The sequence below is a fragment of the Myxocyprinus asiaticus genome, chromosome 16 (genome assembly GCF_019703515.2).
Source record: "Myxocyprinus asiaticus isolate MX2 ecotype Aquarium Trade chromosome 16, UBuf_Myxa_2, whole genome shotgun sequence".
Lineage (NCBI taxonomy): Eukaryota > Metazoa > Chordata > Actinopteri > Cypriniformes > Catostomidae > Myxocyprinus > Myxocyprinus asiaticus.
This window is the reverse complement of record NC_059359.1, coordinates 20,195,948-20,220,342: the sequence shown is the minus strand read 5'-3', so window position 1 is coordinate 20,220,342 and position 24,395 is coordinate 20,195,948. Positions and strand designations below refer to the sequence as shown.

At 39.8% G+C, this 24,395-nt stretch overlaps 1 protein-coding gene across 7 annotated transcripts in view; it reads left to right on the top strand.

Moving 5' to 3' along the window:
• Positions 1-24,395, top strand: part of sema6e (sema domain, transmembrane domain (TM), and cytoplasmic domain, (semaphorin) 6E) — a 211,955-nt gene that overhangs the window by 102,573 nt on the left and 84,987 nt on the right. For 4 of the 7 annotated variants that reach the window (XM_051721789.1, XM_051721791.1, XM_051721785.1 and 1 more), the window contains one exon: positions 1,160-1,308. The exons of 2 other annotated variants lie outside the window; for them this stretch is intronic. The gene's annotated coding sequence lies outside the window, so the exon portion shown is untranslated. The remainder of the gene's footprint in view (positions 1-1,159; positions 1,309-24,395) is intronic. One more of the 7 variants, XM_051721786.1, reaches the window with a different exon arrangement.

The following is a 24,395-nucleotide window of genomic DNA, read 5'->3' as shown; positions in this document are numbered from 1 at the left end:
TGGAAAAGTGCAGCTTAAACATTCTGACAACTTCTTTTGTGCTCCACGGAAGAAAGAAAGTCATATGGGGTTCGAAAGACATGAGAGGCATTAAATGATGAGATCATTTTTATTTTTGGCTAAACTATTCCTTTAGTGGATGGATGGATGGATGGATAGATGGATGGATAGATGGATGCATGCATCCATGTATACGCGCTGTGTAATACTTTTTGTGTGTTAAACACAAATTGCTTTTTTTGACAGAAACGGGTTAGTGAGTTCAGAAAGTGTGCCGTTGCTTTCTTTTCCCCACACACAGATGGGAGTTCGGCTTCCAAGCATCTGGTCCTGCTTAGAGTTATGCTGTGTGTGTTTATGAGAGAGTGTTTTTAAAGCAGTGGTATAAGAGGGATTTTTTTTTCCTGAGCAGTGTCAAGTTCTGAATCTTCCTCTGTCTTGGGTCACTGACCAGTTCACATCTCCTGCCAACATGATTCACCTACAAAACCAGGGGTTATTAGTCTACAAATCTCCAACACAGCCAGATTCCAAATATATTAATGTCCTTTCTCTCTCTCTCTCTCTCTCTCTCTCTCTCTCTCTCTCTCTCCCTCTCTCTCAATTTCAATTTTCAATTTTCAATTTCAATTGCTTTATTGGCATGACTGTATGTTACAATGTTGCCAAAGCACAAGTTATAATCAAATCAAACAGAGCAGAAATGTGTGTATAACATTAATCAACAGATTTAAACTGGATATTTAAAACACAGTAATTAACAAACAAATAAACAAATGTGTTGTATGTAAATATTTTAAATCACATTTAACTGATACACAGTAAAATACAGTATATATAATGAAATAATATATGAACTAATGTATAAATTTAAGTGAAAAAGTTTGGTTTAGTAGCTCAGTTCTTTCTCTCAGGTTATGGCAGAGTGTGACATATTTAGCAGCTGTAGGGGCCATGTGTTCTTTCTCTTCTAATGTGATTTGAATTTGTTAAATTTCAGACAGTTCACATATTTCAGGTATAGATTCACTGCATTTTGTGAAGAATGTGTTTCTAATTAAATGATATTTTCCATATTCTCTCTCTCTCTCTCTCTCTCTCTCTCTCTCTCTCTCTCTCTCTCTCACACACACACACACACACACGCACACACACACAGGGTCTAGACTGTAAACAGCTTTTGTCTTCAGGGTTGCTGCCATCTGCTTCCCCCCTCCCTTCTCATCGACACTAGTGAGAGCAAGATTGGGCTAGAAAGGCCAACTGTTCTTCTTATTCCACCGCTGTCCATCTCATCTGAGGATAACAGTGAGTTTTGAATTTACCTCTCTCTCTATTTACAGCGATTGAGGTCTCCTGCCTTGTCATCATGGACACAGCAGTTCATATTTCCTCTCTTTGTCATGGTAGACACAATCAATTCTAGACACAGCAGTTTACAGAGACGCAGCATCAGTTTGAGATCAGCAGAACTAACACAAGCAGATGAACCTGTCAGAGGTGATGCAACTCATTCAAGTAGCATTGGATCAAAAGATTGTATCATTGCACTTCAAACAATATTTTCTCAATCAGTATTTTTGGTTTGTACTCAGGAAAAAATATATAAACATCTTGTAAACAACATATGATATTAAGACTTGTTTTTAGAGAATGTATTTTAATGTAAGTTTACTTCACATTGGCAAATATATATTTGTTTTCAATATTTTAAGCATAAATCTAACTAAATTTAGTGATTTGATTTGCCAATTGGGTTAGAAAAATTGGCAAATTGGCAAAACAAAAAGGTTGTGTATATATAAACAGTTGATGCAATAGTTCACATGAAATAATAAATAATCATTTTAAAACATTTGTTAATATTTGTTAATGTTAATTTCTACATCTACTAATAGCCTACATTTTTTTGTAGAATTTATTAACATTAAAAGCTATGTAATCAAAATTAGTTAATGCATTTGGAACTAACTATGAAAAATTGATTTTAAATTAACATTAACCAAGATTAATAAATGCTGTAAAAATTGTATTGTTCATTGTTCATTGTTAGATACCTAATGCGTTTACTTAAGTTAATGTACACAACCTTATTGTAATTCTTTACTGCTTAGTTCAAGATAAATTTATTGAAAACAAAGCTTATCTTACTCAATTTAGCTTCTCAAGTCATTTTATTTTGCTTTAAGGCTATTTAGATATGAAAGTGAAGAAAATTACTATTTCCAGTGCAAGGAAATGTGACTGCCTTTCAGTCATGTTGAAGCTAGAGAACTGCTTCACTGATCTACACTGCTCTGGGTACAGCAGCCCATTGTTTTAAAGGAACATATGATGGATGTTTGGTGTTCAATGAAATGACCTTTGTCTTTCTGGTCACACCCTTGGCTTTGACTAAAACTGACATGCCCTCACATCATTTGAGCAGTACCATTGTTTATTCACTCCTTTCTCTCTTCTGTTCCCTGCTGCTCTGTGTCAGAATAGAAACAACAGTGTAAGCACTCTCATTCTAGATTTCTCTATCCATCTCTTTTGTCCTGGAATTCACATTTTGTTTCAAAGGCCACTGATGGCCACAGAGAACTGCTCGGAGTGGTATTCACTCAAATTATATCACACTATTTATTGTGGTGGTTCTCAGTGTATTGTGGATGATCCGGTATAGTGCTGAACTCTGCAGGTGAGGAAGAGTGCCACTTGATAGGCCAGTACCAACTTTCTGAAAGGTCAGGTGAGAAAGCTTGCTTATGTAGTTTGTCAATTTAGATGAAAGAGGCTTTCCTCAACAAGCTTTCCAGTAGTCTCGTATAGCCAGACTGTGTAATTGACTGCTAGCATGAAGTCTCGTCCAGTTTGCAGTTTATTCTGCCCAAGAACTGTACACTTAGATGGAGATAGACCATCTGTCTGACTTGAAAAGTGACCAATCATTTTGTTTTGAAGTGTGTTTTTTCTGCACCACTCAACGTAATTGTAAAAATAAACATTGTTCTTCCGAATACGCTCCCTGTTTGCTGTTAATCGAAGAAACAGATAGTCCCCAACTGATGCCATTGGTTGAGTCAATGTTGTTGTGCCAGGCTGGACTGGCCACTCAAAATAAATTGAGGAATTTTACAGAGCCAGTGTTTACAAAACCGATTCTCTGACCTTATGACACTTTGAATCTATGACTGTCTAATACTCTGACTTATTCTGCCCCATTATTGCTCACTGTCTGTGCACTCTTTAAAGACTTGTTCAGGCTACAATGGAGTATTCCTCAAAAACCCCTATTACAGTGATTTGGTTTGGAGCAATATGGGCAACACTGGTCAGGAACAATTGGATTTAGCATTTACTTAAGGGTGCATTTAAAGTGCCCTATATAGGATTTATGCAAATAGTCCCTCTAGTTCCACTACACAACCACAATTGTTAGCTCTCTTTTTGCTTCGGGTGAAATTCCCATTTTCACCAGCAGATTGCATTTATGTTTCATACCGATCACTTCCTGGTTCCTAGTCTGCATCCTCAACCACCAGCTCCTCTAGTTATTTTCTGTATTAATGTGTGTTTGTGTCGTCTGGGGCCTGTTTGAGTTTTGAGATTCAGTGCCCTGAGACTAACAGGCAGCAGGAAGCAGATTGCTCCGAGGAGGGGTGACCCTGTAGCAGCATTCAGACTCTCACAGAATTATTTTCCTCCAGAGTCACACATGCCTTGTTTCTGTAATCCTGATAGATACCCAATGCACATGCTCACTCACACTCATATTTGCCTTACATCTGTAATTCACATTGCTACTCCTCCTCCTGTCTTGCCATAACCAGTGATGGGCAACCATGGGATTATACTCAGTCACATTGACACACTAACTTTAAATAATATAGACTGTATTGCGCAAACCCACACATACCCACACTAACAGAGAATTTAAAAAGATCAGAGTTATGAGATATAGGGTTCATGAAAGATTTCAAAGATGTTGAATTTTCTCAAACCATAGGCTTAGCGAGAGTATGCAATATATATTTCATTTGATGTGAACAAAAACAAGGCTGTAAAGGATGGAAGAACAGTCCTGTCAATATGTTGTAGTGTTGTGTGCCTACAAAGCGAAAATGAAGTAATAGCACCAATACTGAAACTTCATTGTTTTTTGATTGTCCAGCCAAATGTGGATTATAAAATTCTATAGTCTGACTCAGTTTTCTCTGAATCCGAGCATAGTTGATCCAAATCCATCCATGACTGGACAGATCATAGTCTGACTCTAAGAGAGCTAAACATACAGTACCTTTGCAGGGCAGAGTAAGTGCTGATTGTTCGTCCATCGACAAACGATTGTTCGTCCATCATCCATTGCATCTTTCCACAAATTTTCAGTAGCTAAAAAATTCTGTACATTCACTCAGGACATAATACGGGACACCTGTACACCTACAGTATGTTCACATCAACCTTCAGATTGTGGAAAAAATGGGATCTCAGTGATTTCGACCGTAGCATGATTGTTGGTGCCAGATGGGCTGGTTTGAGTATTTCTGTAACTGCTGATCCTCTGAGATTTTCACGTACAACAGTCTCTAGAGTTTACTAAGAATGGTGCCAAAAACAAAAAACATCCAGTGAGCAGCAGTTTTGTGGATGGAAACGCCTTGTTGATGAGAGAGGTCAATGGAGAATGGCCAGACTGGTTCGAGCTGACAGAAATGCTACAGTAACTCAGATAACCACTCTGTACAATTGTAGTGAGCAGAATACCATCTCAGAATGCACAACATGTTGAACCTTGAAGCCGATGGGCAGCAAGAGCAGAAGACCATGTCGGGCACTTTATTAGGACCATAGTGTTCCTAATAATGTGCTCAGTGAGTGTATTTTTTAATATTTCATTGGACAAATGATCCACACCTAAAAATATCATTAAATCCTCTCCTTAAGGTTGTTTTACAGTGTAACCGTGAGTTCAGAGTTCATTTTACTGTTAATTTTTATAAGTTTTATTAGCTATCACACACATGCAATATAGAATACAACATTTTAACATTAATTGCTTCATTCAAGGATGCAGCATGTTTTGGTTCACTAGCATTGACCTGAAGCAGTAGCGGGCATCATTGCACTGACACGTTCCAGGCGGCAAGATCATATGCCCTTAAATGAGACAGCATTTCAGAAATGTAACACCCAGAACTGACCAGCATGTGTGCGCTCTCAAATAATTATGTTCTGTGGCAGGTATCAGCCGGGAGGTGGTGAGTAAAAACCTCTCTCACGGCCCATTGTTATTCAGCAACAGAATAGCATTAAGTGGGGTATTGATCTTCAGATGGGATGCATCCGTCAGGATTCATCTACTGCTGATCCAGGATCAGGTCTGTCAATCCTGGATGTCTCTCACACACCTCATTTAGGCATTCACAACCACATAGAAAAGAGACTGGCCTACAATTTGCATTGGTGTGGATATCAATGTGAACCTAGCACACAAAGCAACATTAACACTAAACCCTTTTTCGACTTTAATCTTGCCTCGTGTGTGTGTGTGTGTGTGTGTGTGTGTGTGTGTGTGTGTGTGTGTATATATATATTAGGGGTGTAACGGTACATGTATTCGTCTCGAACCGTCACGGTACTGACGTCACGGTTCAGTGCATGCAGTCAGACGAAGAATACATCTGAGTCAGTCACAGGCGATCCACTCCAATCTATGAGGTGCGCGTTAATGCAACACTGTTTGCTAACCACCACAACAGGAAAAAGAGCACAAGAAGAAGAGACCATCTATGCACCAACTCAAAACAAGAATGGCTTCTCCCAATGCACAAGTTTTATTTTTCATTATTCTATTTATTTTGTACTTTTATAACACAAGAGATGCTTTTCAGTTTTGTAGCTGATTGTGACCAAATACCTTTTGTTTTTTTTATCAACCCTGCAGAAATAATGTGGCCTATGCAAGAGTGCATTCTGTTTACTGCTTAGTGCTTAATACACTAAAGGAGGCTGTGCTGTACCAACTACCTCAGGGGGGACTAAATGCCGCTAGGTGGAACAAACTGTAATTTGCACTACTGTCTGTTCAAAATAAATGAAAAGAAACCTAGCCTTTGCGATTTGTTGCTTTTTCCTGTTGTACTGAACTTGTATCGAACCGTGACCCCAAAACCGAGGTACATACCGAACCGTGACTTCTGTGTACCGTTACACCCCTAATATATATATATATATATATATATATATATATATATATATATATATATATATATATATATACTGCCATAGAATTGGGGGAGACCCCAATGCTGTGAAGGGGCTGATTTGACCCCACCCCCCCCCAATCATGCATCTGTCCTTGTTTATATATTTTTATCAATGCTGAAAATAATTTCGTTTGAGATTCCTTGCAATTGTGTGGCTGTGAGTCAGTCCCCCCTCCTTTACTTTTCTCAGCACTGGCCAGGATGCATTAAACACAGTTGTTTATTTTTACTGGATAAGGATTTTAAAAAATGCTTTTATAGATAATGCTGAGGCGGATTTTCATTATCGAGTATGAATCCTTGCAATTTTCTGTTTTTATTAAAAATAACTATCCGGGACCTGAGTAGCTCAGCAAGTACTGACGCTGACTACCACCCCTGGAGTCGTGAGTTCGAATCCAGGTTGTGCTGAGTGACTCCAGCCAGGTCTCCTAAGCAACCAAATTGGCCCGGTTGCTAGGGAGGGTAGAGTCACATGGGGTAACCTCCTCACGGTCGCGATTAGTGGTTCTCGCTCTCAATGGGGCGCGTGGTAAGTTGTGCGTGGATCGCGGAGAGTAGCATGAGCCTCCACATGTGGGGTCTTCACGGTGTCATGCACAGCGAGCCATGTGATGAGATGCACGGATTGACGGTCTCAGAAGCGGAGGCAACTAGTTCCACTAGTCGTCCAACAACAAACTAGTTAGTTTAATATTTTTAGCTGTGGTGATTTTAAAGTGATGAATTAAAGATACCACTTTTTGTAATGTTTAAGCGTGCTGACAGCGCATGGTGCATTTGTGTGTGTAGCTACTATCAGCAAGTAAACTTTGAAAAGTTGTGTCTTAAATCGTCATCAATATTTAAAGCATTGCTTCTGTACATATTCACCTCATTCAACAATAAATGTCAATTTTAGTCATGATCGGACTTTAAATTGCCTGCTGTAAGCAGTGTTCCCATTATTATGCATAGTCCACAGGTTGATATATAAGGTGTTGTGGACAGTATTTAGAGTCTGTTGCCAATTCTTTATGTCGGGGTGTCTGACAGAACAATGTATTGTTTTAATAAACTGATGCAGAAGAAAAAACTGTTTAATGCCGTGAACTACACATTGCGCACCCACAATCTTACATTTACTCTTTTGAAGCACTCTGGTTACATTAGTACATCACTTAACCCCCAGAAATATGTCCACTTAGGGATTTAGACAATTGTTATGTGATATGCATTTTTTTGCATCAGTGCTGTTGCATAATAAGCAAATGTGCAAATAATTGTAAAACCGGTTAACTGCGTTTTTTTTTTTTTTTTTTTTTAGCTCAGACGGTAGTTTAACCATTAAAAACTCACACCGTGGCATCCCTATTTATTTACTACTTTATTTACTTTATCTTATTATATATATATATATATATATATATATATATATATATATATATATATATATATATATGTATATGTATTAATAAAAACTTTATTGTTAACTAGTCTACTGACTAATAGACTAGTATCAGCAGCATTAACAGTAATTCTGGTGAAAATATTCAATAGAAAAGAAGCCAGTTCTCTTTGCAAATCTTTTTGCAGCTTGTATCTGGACTTCTGATCTCTTTTTTGTTCACTTAAGTTATACAGTAATAGGATATCAGTTCACTTTTCAATCACACAGTTATTTTTTGGAGCCCAGTCAACATAAATATTATTGTAATTTGTATAATAATAATAATTATTATTAATATTATGATTAAATAGTAGAATTGTATTATACAAAAATGATATATTTCAGTTGAAATTTCTTAACTTTAAACCAGGAGCTGCTCCTGAGTGTGGTCTGCAGTGCTGCTCAGTGAGACAGTTGGAGGGGGGCCTCCAGGAAGCTAGTGCCCCAGGGCCTCGCAGGGCCATAATCCATATCTGCTGTTCTGAAAGAAAATAATAGCAGTACATCACCAGCCCTGCATTTGCTTGGTGTGTCAACAAAGCAGCGCTCAGTTAGTGAAGTGCACTGTGCATGCAGACTATATATTTATTTATTAAACAGTCTTTTGCAATTCAAAAAACTATAGTGTCTTCAAGATAATAAAATGCATGAGTCATATGGACTACATTTTTATTTTCTCCCCTTTATCTTCCCAATTTGGAATGCCCAATTTCCAATGCACACGAAGTCCTCATGGTGGCGTAGTGACTTGCCTCAATCCGTGTGGCGGAGGATGAATCTTAGTTGCCTCCATGTCCTAGACCGTCAACCCGCGCATCTTATCACGTGGCTTGTTGAGTGCGTTACTGCGGAGACATAGTGCGTGTGGAGGCTTCACGCCATCCACCGTGGCATCCACGCACAACTCAACATGCCCCACCTAGAGTGAACCACATTATAGTGACCACGAGAATGTTACCCCATGTGACTCTACCCTCCCTAGAAACCGGGCCAATTTGGTTGCTTTGGACACCTGGTTGGAGTCACTCAACACGCCCTGGATTCGAACGCGTGACTCCAGGGGTGGTAGTCAGCGTCTTTACTCGCTGAGCTACCCAGGCCCCCCCATATGGACTACATTTAGTTTGATCATTACTAACACGTGGTATTGGATTTGGATCAGGCTCACTCTCTAGCCTAAGCAGAAGAACCTGTCTCACACTCTACCCCATGCAGAAGAGCATGTCGAACTCTCTATCACATGCAGAAGAGCCTTTCACTCTCAACCCCATGCAGAAGAACCTGTCTCACTTTCTACCCCATGCAGTAGAACCTGTCTCACTCTCGACCCCATGTAGAAGAATCTGTCTCACCCTCTACCGCATTTCGAAGAACCTGTCTCACTCTCTACCCCATCCAATAGAACCCGGCTCACTTTCTACCATAGGAAGATGAACCTGTTTCACTTTCTACTAGGGATGAACACGAGTTCTCGGGTACTCGGATGTGGCAGCAATGATCAATCATGAAAACATGATGTGACTTTTCACTTAATTCGAAATGTCTTAATTTGACACACATGTGTCAAAGTGGGAGCTTATTTTTAATTTTGAGATTGATTACGTTGTGATTTTGAGGGGTACATTTGATTGTCAGAGACGTCTCATAGCAACCAATCTGATACGACACTGCAATGCTATCGTTATGATAATCAAAAGAGAGTGTAACCATGTTTTCAACACCTGTCTCTGCAAAACCTTTGCTAAACACATTTTATTATCATTTAATGTAAGAACTTTGACTCATTAATGGATATTATTAAATAAAAGTGAATGTTTGTCACTAACTGTAAACATCCCTGCCCTGCGTGACGTAACACACACCTGCATCTCGATGAAATGAATGAAGATTTCTGCACGAGTTTCCAAGTTAGATGTCCAATATGTCATTCCGTTGCACTTTCCCAGTTGAAAGGTGGAAATTCAGACTCTCCGAGTTGAATGGAACGCTTCATGAATCACAGCAACAACAATACAGAGCATCGCGGCTTTCCTCACAAGATTGAATATTTGGGGACACACACATACACACCAGGCGTGTGTGGCAGTGAACTCAACGCGCTGAAGCAACGCATATACAGCAGGCGAGTGTTTCAAACAGCTAGTCAGAGTGTAGCTAAATGGAACACAATGCAGCATCTTCAGAACTGAACTTCAACTTAACATGCATATTAAAAACGCGATGGTTATGGTGTCTCCAGTTATTTGAAAATAGACGGTTCAGACAGTCAATAAAAAAACTGGTGCGCACTTACTAAGATTACTACGGTAACCTGAAGGAATAACAGACAGGTGCGCATTGTGCGCATTCTTTCAGAGTTGGGCAGCGAATCTTCACATAATGACAAAATATGATGCATTATATTTTGATTATGCAATCTTTTGTACATTTTTTAACATTATTTTATAATGGCCTATAATAATGAATAGACAATACACTGGAACAACAAGACACGATGCAGCAGTCATAGACGTTTGTCAGACATGTTATTATATATACAGTTATGAACATGTAATTGCCCCAGTAATTAGTCCAAGTACTCGAGTAGACAAAATTACCAAAATGCCCATCCCTACTTTCTACCCAATGTAGAAATGTCTCATTCTCTGTTGACTTTTCTGAGAAACTAGGAACTTCTCTGATTGGTTGATCTCTTTTGTTTCATCTGTCACTTTTTTTTTTTTTATTATTCTTCAACCCCTCACTACTTGATTTGTGTCTGGCTTCATGCTGTGCTTTGTCTCACACTCCTTTCCTAGAAAAAAAACTGTATCATAGATATCCTGTCTCACAAAGCATACACATACCACAAACATACACAGATATGTGTACTTGTGTGTGTATCGGCCCATGAGGAGAGTGCTAGCACATGCTTCGGTACAATCTTGCCTCAGCTACAGGCTTGAAAAGCTGCCAACAAGAGATAAATGTATTTAGCTGAATGTTCCACCCCTCCTCCCAGGGATGCCATGATGTTCAGCTCCTGTTGGTCTCCGTTGAATGCTGTGGAATCGAGGTGAGATGCCATTCCAGATGCCTGCAGAGTGTTAGATGGCAGCACTGATACCGCAAATTGAGCTGTGGAAAGAAGGGTGTGAGGACACGTGTGAGAAAGGTGGAATGCTTTGTGTTCAGTTACTGAACACAGAACGTGAGAAAGATTATGTAAAATCTCCCTCAGAGTACTACATTATTAATTCGCCATCATGTAACTAATCAATCATTTATAATTTTAAGTGTTTTTTTCCGCATAAACCATTTTGAAATTCTGCATGATAACAGAATGATACTGTGTAAGGGATGTTTTACAAGGTACGCAGTAACCGCATTTTACCAGTTTTCTTTTTTCAATGGGAGAGAGTCGACAGGAAGCAGAATGGAGGTGGTAATGAAAGCAGCCCCGCTTGCCAAGCTCCTGCATGAAAATCCTGCCGCTTTGTTGTGCATGAGTGCTAGTAGCACAAATTGCGCAAAATAAAAAGAGTTTAGTTTTCTGCGTCTGCCACATGTCATTGACCAATCAGAGGTGATTTTACACACCCAATCAAACGGTATGGTCAAAGAACAACAAGGGAAAAAATATAATACTCATTGTTTCAATTTCTTTTATTTCTGTGCACTGTGGAGTTTCATATGGGCCTGGCAATCAATTCAGTGCAACATGCAATACAATATTTAAGTATTTACAGATACTTTTGGGGGGGTTACCACATTCGTATACAATGGTATTTATGTTTTTTAACATGTACCATGGTAGTACCCTTAAATTTTACCATGTACCTTGATATTACCATGTCCAAACAAACTTGGTAATATCATGGTACATTTTGACAGTTGTGTTGGGCTTGCTGTTGATTGTATATTGTGTAAAATGCCCTTAAAGTGCTAACAAAAGAGTTAGATGAGGCTCAGAACAGCTGCTGGAAGCTCATGATTAATGTGCATATGAGACATGGTGAAGTGGCTTTTATTCATAAAGAGTTCTAGCCTGAGTGTGAGACATTCACACCTCTCATCTGACAATTGTACAATAGAGACACGGTGAATCACTCATACCGTCTGCCCTCTTCTTATCTCTCCTCTGTCATTCTATCTTCAACTGCATAACATGCAAGAGTACTCGCAATCGCATTCATCCACACACACATAGATACAGACTCTCTTTCAGGCCTCTGGGCCTCACTGACATAGTTTCACCAGTCCTTTCTCTGTCAGAATGATTCAGAAATCAGAATGAAGCTTGCATGGAGCGGTTTCCATGTGGCCAGACTAGCCGTTGAGCTCAGCATGGCAGACAGCCCTTCACTCCTCTGCTACTCTCACAGACACAGCGTTTATGCCCTGGGGGTCACATTACAATATTCATGCAGCCGGTGTGAGTGAGCTGGACCGTGGACGCACATTCTCAGTCTGTTTAATGTAATGTTAAATCTTGCAGCAGGTAAAGTGCGATGCATCCATTGGCATTCTGCTTCAGTAACAGTATTGCTTTGATAACATTTTAATCCTTCAACCTGGACCGTGGATAAATGCAGCCATTATTCACATTTCACACTAAATAAATTAGAGTATTTTATTTTCTTAAAAAATGTAAATCAGACTTCTATAGCAATATAGAGATATTTGATATCTGATTAATCTGAGTTGTTTCCACCAATAAGCAAAGTAAAACATAGCATTCTACTTTTAGACTCGGCCCTGGCCATGGGTCCAAAATAACTGGCAAAAGATTAATTAATTCTATTTTGAGGCGTAACCAGACCTATGGATGGTTAATGCCCACCCTCTTTTTGAACTTTGGATGTTAGTGTACTATGAAGAGAGACAGCAACATCTGCTGATGATAAAATAACCCTTGCTAAAAAAGTACAGAGATGGTACCATGGTATAGTAATAGTCCAAATGGTAATATCATTGTTAAAATGTACCATCAAAATATCATGGTAGTCCATGGGACTTTAAAAAAATGCCAGTGTACTACTATGGTATATGACTAAAAAATAAAATGAAAAAGTACTATGTCAAACTGTATGTTTTGGTACTTTTTGTGTTAATAAACACAAAGCAAGGAACATCTATCATAAAAATGCAGCAGTTTGAAAGTTTTAAAATTGCTTTTTAAACACTACTTTTATTCTGTCCCTGCATTCCACTCAGTAGTGCCAAGAAACCCTGAAGTAACACTGTTGCACGTCTGACATTTTAAATAGAAAATATAATTGGCTTTACAGTGTGCCACAGAAGAATATGTAACACACACTGCTCTCACAGCAAGTTCAACAGACCATTTTTGTTTCATCCATTGGTCCCTCTTTGCCAGAGGAGGTGTTGTGGAAGATTCAGATCTTTGATCTGTTGATGGGACCAGCACTCTAGAGATCTGAGTATTTCTCAAGGTCTCAAAGTGCTCCTGTCCCCTCCTTCTCACTATTTAATTAGCTCTGGACACAGAGGACTTCATCCGTGGGCCTCTCCAAGATCATATTAACTGCTTGATTTGTAAAGAAGTATTACTTCTGGCAGGTTCCTGTACCATATTTACTGTCTGAAATATCTACCCATCACACCTGAGAGTCTGGGAATGTCTCAGAGTCTCAGAGCAGTCTGCTCTTGACTCAACAGTGGATGAATATCAGCAGTCTCCACAAAGACCCTAAATAGACTCTCTTTCTAACCACAGCACCGCACAAGCCCCATCTCCATTTCTCATTCTTTCTATTTATTCCTTCTCATCGATCTGTTGCTCCTATTATTTGATCTCCCCATACCAGTCAACTTCCCCTTTTTCTTTGTGTTTCATAATCCAGATCTTGACAATAAGGATGGCCAGGGGTCAGTTTGATTGAGTATTGGACCAGTTGATGGAACTGTCACTTGCCCAATCGTACCAGTGATCCATTTATATTGTCAATTTAGTTTGTTTCTGTATAGAACTGCCGTTGAGAGAGCAGACAGCCACCAAGTAAGCAGACTGAAAGATGGGGTGTACAAGTAGGACAGGATTTTGCATTTAAACACAGATAGACAGAGCACAATGGCATAGAAAAGAATGCAGGGACACGTTTTTAAAACTCAAACTGTTTTTAATTTGACTCTGTATGAAAAATGCAGTGTTTTAACATTCAAAACTAAGTTATTTGTTGTAAATTTTTCTTGTGAAGACATTTTAAAGGGATAGTTCCATCAAAAATTGACAGAATGACGGCCTCAATCACCATTCACTTGCAATGTTTGGAAAAAATGTAATGCAGTGAAATGGAATGGTGATTGAGCAGTGTCATTCTACCCAACATTTCTTTTGTGTCCCACAGAAAAATAAAGTCATATGGGTTTGGAAACAATATGAGGGTGAGTTTTAACTTTTGGGTGAACTATCAAAACGGCACTTCATTTCAAAATATGTTGCCAACACATTTTTCATTTTTCTCTTAGAGCTACTGAAAATGTCACTAGGACAAGTAAATATCTGAAATACTTGCCAAATGGGCCAGTAGAATAAAATCCTTACTGTGTATCCCTGTAGTATTCCAATTCCAGGCTGATGTCACCACTCGTACGATTCTAAAACCTGTTGCAATGGAAATAAGCTCTTGGTTCTGTCTAGTGCAAGAGCTGATGTATCCGAGCTCACTCTGGGGAGAGCTGTATCTGAGGCCCATAAATGATGTTGGTGGCTGTGGATACGGGCCTCCCAAGCTTTTATCTGTGTCAGACTAATGTACGTACTGAGTTTCTGTGTGTTTGCGGTAAGTTTCGTGTTACAACGAGCCATTATAAATCGAGATGTCTTAACATTGCTGGCTGTGTATGTGTGAGTGTGTATATAAGACTTCTGGTGCCACTACTAAAACCCCAGTCGTGACCAGACACTGCCTCACTGCCTTTATGTATTGATTTAGTTTGGATGACTCTGTTCAGAGGGATTCTGCTCTTTAGTGGCTTGTGCCCTCTCTCTCACGCGAACACACAGACACGCACAAACAAAAAAACACACATGTCAGTGAGGCAGAAGAGTAATGGCTCTCACTGCCTCATGCTCAGACTAATGAGAATCTAGAATCTGACAAGCGAAGTGCATTTATCACACACACTCGCTTAATGAAATCACAACAAGGACGTTAAATACGCACTTTTTTCTCTTTTATGCAGACACACTCAAACGCATTAACATACACTGTTCTTCTTAGTTTGTAGTTTAGTAACTTTTAGTAGTATATCAAAACTTAAAAAGTTGAAGTGTTTAATTTTTGGATGTTAAAATATTATATAAAAATATATATATTATTAAATCTTAATATGGGATAGAAGGATGATTTCCTAGAAAAGTGTAAACACTGTGGCTCTGTGACATTGGCTCAACCAATGATGTGAGTTTGGGGCAGGAGTATTTGTTCGGGTGTCCAATGGAAGAATTTGGAGTGAGTTTTTTCAATTCTGTTTGTGCGACTAGTGGCACAGAAATTACACACTTCAACTTTAGTGCTTAATGGTTCACCCACAAGTTTAAGTTGTTAACATTTACTCACTTGTCAAGGGGTTGGCAAGCTCCAATAACACACAAAAAAAGCACCAGAAAAGCACTATACAGTTGTCTGTATGGTTTCTGGGCTATATTCCAAGTCTTATGAAGCCATATGATAGCTTTGTATGAGAAACTGACCAAAATCGGAGAACCATTATTCTTAGAAAGTCTTGCCCTCCAAAGTAGCTCTAAGATCTCATTTGTGCTTGTGCTTATTCAAGTTAGGTGCTTGAAGACATTTGGGAACAGGTTTGACATCATTGATGCATAATGGCTTTGGTTCACATATGTTCTCTAACCAAATCGAGGTTTGAATGACCTAAGGGTGAGTAAATCATGACTATTCCTTTAAACATACATGCCATAGACTCCTTAGTAGCTCTGTTTAAGTGCAATTATACTGGCTTGGTCTAGGTAATTAACTGATCATAGAGGAGATATGGCTTTATAGCAATATAAGTATAAATTGAAAACCGAGAGAGGGAGAGGCCATGATGACAGGAGCCTTAATTTGAGAAACTGATCTTACCCATCCCAGATGTGTATGATAATTTAATCAGGACTGGGATAGAGATTAAATGTAGGAGATTGAGATTAGGATTACATGTGGGATTATTTCATTGGAAGAGCATAGGAATCCATGTCATTCAGCATGTGATTGGGAATTGAATATGCCTCATACGCACTCCTGACCAGGTGCCACCCCATATAGTTTCCAGTTAATCAGATTAAATGCAGTGTCACCAGCAGGCATCTTATCAGAATCAGAATCAGCTTTATTGCCAAGTATGCTTACACATACAAGGAAATTGTCTTGGTGACAGGAGCTTCCAGTGTACAGCAATACAAAAACAATACAAAAACAGCAGCAAGACATAGATAATAATAAAAAATAAAAGATTATTATACACATACACATACGTACATACACACACAGAAACACACACATAAATACATACACACATACACATACGTAGTGCAAATCTAATACAAATCTGTTATGTACATTGCAAATGTTTTGTTTTTTTTCAGAGGAATGAAATGGCAGAAGAGGTTGGATGTGTTGGATAAATATAAAAAAGACTAAACTGTGTATTGCACATAGTTATTGCTCAATGGGGCAATTTAACTGTTCATGAGATGGATAGTCTGAGGGAAAAAACTGTTCCTGTGCCTGACATGTGCAGGGTGAGTGGGGTCCAGAGTGATTTTTCCAGCCTTTTTCCTCACTCTGGAAGTGTATAGTTCCTGAAGGGGTGGGGGGTGGGCAGCAGCTCTCACAAGCTGCTGCCTGTCTGTCAGAAAGCTGGTAATCCACTGACAGATAGTTGGTGTAATTTATTCTGTAGTATAGCTTGGATGATGGTGTTGAAAGCCGAACTGAAGTCCACAAAAAGGATCCTTGCATATGACACTGGTTTGTCCAAATGTTGCAGGATATGATGCAATCCCATGTTGACTGCATCATCCACAGACCTGTTTGCTCGATAAGCAAATTGAAGGGGATCTAGAAAGGGTCCAGTGATGTTCTTCAGGTGGGCCAACACCAGTCTCTCAAATGATTTCATGACCACAGACGTCAGGGCGAAAGGTCTGTAGTCATTAAGTCCTGTGATTTTTGGTTTCTTTGGGACAGGAATAATGATTGAGCATTTGAAGCAGCATGGGACTTCACACTGCTCCAGTGATCTATTGAAGATCTGTGATGGGGGCCAGCTGGTTAGCACAGGATTGAAGACACGCTGGTGAGACGCCATCTAGGCCTGAAGCTTTCCTCGTCTTTAGTTTCCGAAAGACCCGGCTCACATCATCTTCACAGATCTTAAGTGCAGGTTGAGTAGCAGGAGAGGGGAGGAGGGGGGTTGCAGGAGGTGTTGGTGTTTGTGTGAAGTGAAGTGAAGGTCAGAGTGGGTGTGGGGTGTGAGATTGGGCCTTTCTAATCTGCAGTAGAACACATTCAGGTCGTCAGCCAGTTGTTGGTCCACCACAGGGTTGGGGGTAGGAGTCCTGTAATTTGTGAGTTGTTTCATGCCACTCCACACTGATGCAGGGTCGTTAGCTGAAAACTTGTTTTTCAGCTTCTCAGAGTATCTTCTTTTAGCCACTCTGATTTCCTTGTTCAATGTGTTCCTGGCCTGATTGTACAAGACTTTATCCCCACCCCTGTAAGCATCCTTTTTGGCCTGACGAAGCTGCCTGAGCTCTGCTGTAAACCACGGTTTGTCATTGTTGAACTTTAAATAAGTCATAGTAGGAATGCACATATCCTCACAGAAACTGATATATGATGTAACAGTATCTGTGAGCTCGTCCAGATTGGTGTCTGCAGCCTCAAAAACACTCCAAACCGTGCAGTCGAAGCAGGATTGTAGTTCCCGCTCTGCTTCATTGGTCCATCTCTTTACAATCCTTACTACTGGCTTGATTGATTTTAATTTCTGTGATCAGAGAGTCCCAAAGCTGCTCTAGGGACAGAGCGATATGCATCCTTTATTGTTGTGTAGCAATGATCCAGTATGTTCCTGTCTCTGCTGGGGCATGTAATGTGCTGTTTGTATTTGGGCAGTTCACATGTGAGATTTGCTTTGTTAAAATCCCCAAGAATAATAATAACTGAGTCCAGGTATTGTTGTTCTGTGTCTGTGATTTGATCAGTCAGCTGTTGCAGCGCTGTGTTCACACACACGTTTGGCGCGATATACACACTCACCAGAATAAACGAGGAAAACTCCCGTGGCAAGTAGAACGGCTTACAGTTAATAAAGAGCGCTTCCAAATTAGGACAGCACATCCACTTTAACGTTGTTACATCTGTATACCAACTTTCATTGATGTAAAAGCATGTTCCACTGCCTCTCGTTTTCCCCGTTAACTCCGCGATGCGATCCACTCTGAACAGCTGAAAGCCCGGCAGATGTAATGCGCTGTCCGGAATGGCTTCACTCAGCCAGGTTTCTGTGAAGCACAAGGCAGCAGAGTTTGAAAAGTCCTTGTTTGTGCGAGTGAGGAGATGTAGTTCGTCCGTTTTGTTAGGAAGAGAGCAGAGATTTGCTAGATGAATACTCGGCAGCGCTGTTCGAAAGCGACGGAGCCTGACCAGCGCGCCTGCTTGTCTCCCTCGCCTGCGTCTCATAGCGCATTTAAACAACACAACCGCGCCTCCAATTAAAATGTCCAGCAAAACGTCCAAATATTCAAAAACTGGAAAAAGGTTGTCTGGTATATGCTGCCGAATGTTCAGCAGTTCGTACCTGGTAAAACTGACTGGAAAAATATTACTAAACACAGGACAAACAAACAAAAAAACAAAAGAACTGAAGCGCTACACACTGAGGCGGACATCCGCAGCGCCATCTTGTATCATGAGAGAGATCATGCAGGAATCTAAAGCTATTAAGATTTCAGTCGAAATTAGGTTTGTGTTCAATCTATACTCATGTAATTGCACAGATCACAGAACTGCTGAATTTCATTTCTGATCAATGAAAATAACTGGTTGTTTTATATAAAGCTGACATTGCAGCTTTCAAGATGGTGTTGAACTGCTGACTGGGTGTCTATTAGGGGGCAATTGACCTTGTGACCAACCGTGTGGCCAAGTGACCCATCCCACAGGGGTCCCCTGCACAGCTGTGGTGTGTGTGCTGTGTGGTCTAAGCCTTTGAGAACTCTCTGTCAATGCTGGTCTGGTAATATACTCTTCCTGCAAGAATTGAATGAGAAAAGACTGGTGAATGCAAAATGATACCAAACACCCCTATACCAAAGTCCTTTTAAAGGGGATAGTTCACCCAAAAATGAAAATTCTCTCATAATTTACTCACCATCATGCCATCCCAGATGTGTATGAACACAAATGAATATTTTAAGAAGAATATATCAGCTCCGTGGGTCCCTACAATGCAAGTGAATGATGACCAGAACGTTGAATCTCCAAAAATCACAAGCATTAAAGTAATCCATATGACTCCAGTGGTGAAATCCATATCTTCAGAAGCGATACAATGGGTGTGGGTGAGAAACGGATATTTAAGTCCTTTTTTACCGTACATCTCCACTTTGACATTCTTCTTTTGGCAATTTTCATTCTTCATGCATATCACCACCTACTGGTCGGGGCTGGTCAAAGGTGGAGATTTATAGAAAAAAAAAAAACTTAAATATTGATATGTTTCTCACCCACACCTATCATATCACTTCAGAAGCCATGGATTTAACCTCTGAATTATTATGGATTACTATTATTTTGCCTTTATGTGATTTTTGAAGATTCAAAATTCAGGTCGGTCACCATTCACTTGCATGGTGAGGACCTACAGAGCTGAGATATTCTTCTGAAAATCTTCATTTGTGTTCTGCAGAAGAAAAAGTCATACACATCTGGGATGGGTAAGTGATGAGAGAATTTTCACTTTTGGGTGTACTATCCCTTCAAGGCAATTCAGTTAACTGCCCCTTTCTTTGCTGGACATGGGTTTTCTGAAATCTGTTTGAAAATGGTAATTGTTTTTGCAGTTCCGTTTGATGATGCTAGTGGTGCAGAAATTACACACTTCAGCTTTAAAGTCTCAAAACAATGGGATCATACAAAAGTGTATATTTAAGGCTAGTCAAACTAATGCACATGCATGTTCTAGAGTAAACAAACTCCATTTTGGCTCTGAAAGAAGGAACTTCTATTTTTTATAGGCATTATATTGAAGCAACATTTCCTAACCATCCGTGAAGTCATCCAAAACTTCTGCGTGAAGTGACAAAATCACTGCCATTTAGAACATGTTTGATGTCTAATGTACAGCTACGTTGAGATGGATTATGGACCAGTGGATAATGAATTTAATTGTGGACAGAGCTACTCAGCACAAAACAACATAAATACAAACCAAGCGACTAACAAAATGTCTTGTAACATAACACTTCTCATCAAACTGTCCACTGCTGAAGCAAATAAACACACATACACACGCTGGTGGTCATGGCTGGTAAGCAGAAACCATGGAAGAAATGTAATTTTTCGCTTGTCGCTTTGTGTCTGAGTCTCAGTGTCCACTTAACAACAAACCTAATACAGTGCTTTCTAAGAGAGTGTAAATAGGGTTTTTTATAAGTTCTATGTGTGTGTGCTGTATTTGATTGTTGCGCAGAGGACAGTTTGATGAAGAGTTTAATCTTCTAAAGAAGAGACTGGAACACTGATTTTCTTTCTTTCTAACAGCAAGGGATCTTATGTAAAAATATGTAAATAACATAATGGAATAGTCAAAGAAATATGATAACAACACCCAGAGCTATTTGTGTGTGAGCCCATGTGAGATGGGTTTCTGAGCACTGAAACATAGCAACTGGGTACAGAAATGTCACAGGAAACTAACCATCCTGAAATGACACGAGTCTTCTGCGCTGTGTGTGTGCGTGCATATGTGTGTGCGTGCGTGCATGTTTGCATGCAAGTGTGTGTTAGTGCGTGCATGTGTGCATGCAAGTGTGTGTTTTTATTTGTGTATTTTTTGTGTGTGTGTGTGTTGCCGACGAGCATCAGTGTGCTGTAAAGAAACTCAACCTCCAAAATCCTCTTCACCAGGCACAGAGGTGCTGAGCTCAGCATATCTGTGCACCCGGAGGGTCTTTCTCTCTCACACACACACACACCGTCACATGGGAACATTACATACTGTCTGTTAAAGAGTTCTGAAACAACTTTTTAACTTATCTTTTCTTTCTGTCTGTCTTTCTTTCTCTTTCTTTCTTTCTTTCTTTTAGTTTTATTCTAGGTTAACCTATTTTGTGGAGAATTAACACATTTTATGCAGAAATAAATGCCATTTTTGTTGTTACTTTTGTTAGTTTTATTGGCTATCACTTGCATGCAACACAGAATACAATATTCACATATTGTGATGTCATTTTAATACAAGCCCACATTATAATGATTAAAAGTGCTCAGCTTTACAGATCTGTGCTGTGTTTATTGTACTTAAGTAAGTTGCAATACTGTCGTGTATGCCTTGTTGGTATCCTGATGTCTCCTTTTGAGTTTAGAGCTGCTCTCTCCCGCCCTCTCTTTCTTCCTCCCTCTCTATCTCTCTAATTGGAATGGTTTCGTGCTGTGCTTGGTTTGATAGAGAGAGAGCGTCAGGCAGCTTTTGACAGACTACACTGCATTTCTTTGAGAAAGACTCTTCCAGTGCCCCCTCCCAAACTCCTCATTTACCCCTGCACATAACCACCCACTACCCGCACTCCTCCGGGAACGCTCCTCAGAGCCTATACGTGTATACTTGATGACTCTAGCAGTCCCTGGGCTGTGGGTTTTTTGAAGAACCAGAATGGATAATAAAAATAGACCAGCGCATAAAAATATTGAGGAAAAAACATGTTTTGCTTCATCCTCTCCACCGCCACATACACTTCACCCTCCAATTATAATGCCCGCCAGGGAATGACGGCTCCAATTTCTGTCAATACAGACAGGTAATGCCTCTAAATAACAACCTTAAATATTAATGAGAGGGGGTAGAAAGGAGAGGGATCAAGAAAACACCAAATTTTACATTCATCATTTTAAAAGTCTATGAAGAAAGTTAGACAATTTGAAGGTAGGCTGCATAATCTTGGGCTTTTGTTTGAGGAGGCTGCCGTCAGGTCATTTCTGAGGAAAGAAAAGAGGAATTGATTTTCCCTTCTCTCTAAGTGACTGATTTGCAAAATTAATGTGTGCCACAGTGGTGCTGAGGACTGATGAAAAGGGACGCAAGCAGGGGATGGATCAGTACCACTCCGCTAATGCTGTTGCCGTCTGTGAAGTCTGCCTGGCTTGGAGACAAAGGAGAGTCTCAGCAGCTCTCGTATTGATCCGCTCAGCCCCTGTCTGCTGTCTGGCAAGGATCTTTCTCTTATGGCTGGTCAGCGTCTGGCCAGTGATGTTGTTTCAAGCTCTGCATGAGCGAAACAATTTGTAGAGACAAAAGCGAACGTCAGTTTAGCTGAATGTTTATTTGATGCTTTTCAGGAGCATAGCCACTACTTTGACGCTGTAGAGTGATTTCCACAATTTGCTTGTACCATGTGGAGTTATCATGATGTCTCACAAGGTATCAGGAATAATTAAGACTGAACACCCTGGTCTTGGAGAAGGCAGCAGGTCAGTCAACTGCATGCCTGTGTGATGACTGGCAGGGCCCAGCAGAGTGGTGAAAGTAGGTATAGCTGCAGGCTGGAGATCTCCAAATGGGGGCAGAATCTCCAAAAGAGGGCAAGGTTACTCCAGAAGAGGGTGGAGTTACTCCAAAACGGGGTTGTGCCAACTCCAAAAGTGGGCATCACTTTCACACACGGTTCGGTTTAGGGAAAGGGTTAGGTTAGGGGCACTCTATATCTTTGCTTTGGAAGGGGCTGTCTGACCGTTATGTGAAGTGTACTGAGGTTAGTTGGACCTTTTTTTATTTTTAGAAATTTACTCCAAATAAACGTTTCCATTAGGGCTGGGTAAAAATGTTGATTTTCCAATCCATCACAATCTTCGTTTGAACAATCTTGATCTTGATATCGATTCTCAAATCACAAGATTGATCTTTTACCATTTGTGCAACTCTCTATAATGCAAGTAAATCACTCGCATGTGCAACCAAATCTCACATAATGTCTAAGTTTAGCCACTGGGAGGTAAATGTTCAGATTTCACTCACCAGTGATTGAGTAGTATAGTGGAGAATTTATTAGCACAGAGGTCCTTTCACTGCATGTTGAGAGTGAAATTTTAGTTTAACTTGTTCTGTGTGTCCAAGACGAGGTCCACAGTTGTCATTGAATAATGTCTCTCTTAATACCCTTTCTGTTTTTACAGTCAGTTGTTAAAATAATAAAAAAAAAAAAAATATTTAATTAAAATCACACATGGATGTGCTAAAGAAATTACAATTTGTTGAAAAACTAATGATAAAATATAATTTGTAAAATTTGTATTTTCGAATTGTACATAGAAGGTTGCCTAGAATGTTCCTTTATACTTAAAAGCATTAGCTGAGAGAGAATTTATTTTATATGTAAGCAAAATGGACATTGTAACAGAAGTGTAACCATATGAATCGATATCGAATCAAGATCGGAATCTAATCGAGAGCTTGTGAATCCGAATCGAATTGGGGAAATCTGTGTCAATACCCAGCCCTAGTTTTTATAATTATTTTCAATACAATGGCAGTGTATAGTGCCTCACTCTAAAACGTAAAAGCGGACCCAAAAGTATCATAAAAGTAGTCCATGCAGCTAGTGCATCATATTCTAAGTTGTCCAAAGGCATACAGTAGGATTTGGTGAGAAATAATAAGAAATTTCATTAAATTCAAGTAAAACTATATTGTTAATGCGAGAACTTCTGATTTTAGGTGAACTATTCCTTTAAGTAAGCCGTGTAACAAAACACCACAAATATCCTGGCAGACTGATAAAAAATGTGCTTCCTGACCCTGACTCTGAAATTGTGTAGAAGGCAGCCCAACAGATTTGAACTCAAGTTCAGCAGATGTGTTCAGCCAGCTCTTGCCATTTTTGTGTGCAATATCAACATCAGAAACTACGTGGGCGGTCCATGGGTGTGCTCTCTGAGGCCGAGGCAGGATATGACATATCACGTGCCAAGTCTCATGCTAATCAAGACAATGTTTCCTGACAACTTGTCCTCTTGGAATTTCAGAGGGGAATGGGATGAGCAGGAATTGTCATTGGTGAACGAGATGAGGACTGATATTGCTCCTTTACTCCTCACAGCAGAAGCAGTGGTGCAGCCCGGCTCAGCGTGCCAGGGTGTTCCTCCCATGGACTGACCTTGTCAAGAAGGCAGAACCCTTGTGGCCACAGCGGATTCCTTTCTTCCCTCAGGGATTGGCTGACTGGCATTGATAGTGAGACGGTCATGACCTCTCACTGACAGATCAGACACCCACGTGACACCAGATGCCTCTGGTTCCTTTAATCGAAGCACAGTTCTTCATGTCACCATTCTAGTGGGATGTAGCCCTGAACAAATTAAAAGAATATATTTGTTAATTTTTGGACAGACTTTACTTCCATCCTATTCATATGTTATAAGTACTCAGTATTTCAGACACATTACTCTTATAGGTAAGTGGAATATGTCATCACGTTTAAGAAATTA